Here is a 1,621-nt window from a genome sequence, read left to right as displayed (position 1 = left end):
GAAAGCGGCAAACTTCATTAGTGTTGTCTCAACTGTTTACGACGTTCGTTTCATTAGAAGACGAGTCAAAGTGCCAAAGTGTGACAATGTGTTTTGACGAATGTTCGGAGAATAAGTTTCAAACAGAGAACTGTGATTGACTTTTGTGTTAAACTTGGTATAAGTTTTATCGAAACGCATCAAATGCTTCAGAAAGCATACATTGATGAATGATTATCCCGTACTCAAGTTTACGAATGGCTTAAGCGATTTCAAAGTAGTCTTGAGACGCTTGAGGACGACGAAATGCGGGGCAGTCCAAAAAACTGGACTGAGCGAAGTTAACATCCAAAAAGTGCGCGATTTCATCAAAGAAAACCCGTAATCGTCCTTGAGATTGGTTGAAGATGAATTGGGGTTTCCAAAATCAATTGTACAAAACATTTTCACCGAGCAGTTGTGCCTTCGTAAATTGAATTCGCGATTTGTTCCCCACAACTTGACCGACGACCAGAAAATATAACGATCGTTTCAAACTTCCTTGAAACGATCGTTACTGGTGAGGAAACGTGGTGTTTTGAACATATACCGTTCTGCCTCGCCAAAGGGTCAATGGTGAGTTTTAACTCGACGTTTTGAAGTGATTGATAGCGAGAATTCGTCGCGTACGGCATGAATATCGTGATGCAAGCAGCTGGTCACTTTTGCACGATAATGCACCATCTCATCGTTCGAACAGTGTGAGACAGTTTTTGAGCAAAAACGAAGTTTGTGTTTTTTGTATCACTCACCGTATTCACCTGATTTAGCACCCTGTGACTTCTTTCTCTTCTCCCGACTTCACTTGCTGATGAAAAGAAAGCGATACAACACCATTGAAAACGTTCAAGCGGAAGTAAACACGACCCTCAACAGTATCCTAAAAACCTGTATAAAAAACTCATTTAACGAATTAATTGATCGCGCCAAACGCTCTCTCGAAGCTGAGGTAGAGTATGTCGATTGGAATAAATGATTTGAATAATTATAATTGGCTTTCTTTTATTTTCTATCAAAAGTTCGGTTTCGTTTTGGACAGAGGGTGTATTGATTGTGAAAAAGAGGAACTAATTTAATAGCTATACGTGATGTATATATATACTATTTTGCCTTAATTATGTATGAAAATACGTGCATTTTCGATTGAAATACTCTAGCAGAATAGAAAGCTCGCTCGTTTGGAAACGCAGCTTCTATGTTGGTTTATGGTAATGTATGCTGGTGTAGTGCGCAACCAATATTCACGTGTTGATCATTATACAGAGAGATTTGTCCAGCTGTATGGGTTAACATTCATGCAGTGGGAAGATTATGAAGAACATGTAGCTGTAATAGAACTTCACAAGGTTGGAATGCAGCCACTTCTTATTTTCACCACGCTAAAAACATTTTACAATCAGTAAAATATTTGTGCATCGGACTATGAACCGTTAGCGCCTATGGTCATTCTACTGAATACTACCGAACACCACAACTTATGGAACAGAGGGTGATAAAATCAGCGGCACTTCTCTGCGAGTTCGCGATCAATAGGCACAGAGATATCCTCTTCACAGATGAGAAGATTGTTAATTGAAGAGTCATTTAAGAGCAAAAGGATCGT

This window comes from Typopeltis vanoorti, chromosome 20, assembly GCF_054136105.1.
Source record: "Typopeltis vanoorti isolate ZY-2024b chromosome 20, IOZ_Tvanoo_1.0, whole genome shotgun sequence".
NCBI lineage: Eukaryota > Metazoa > Arthropoda > Arachnida > Uropygi > Thelyphonidae > Typopeltis > Typopeltis vanoorti.
This window is presented reverse-complemented; position numbering follows the sequence as displayed.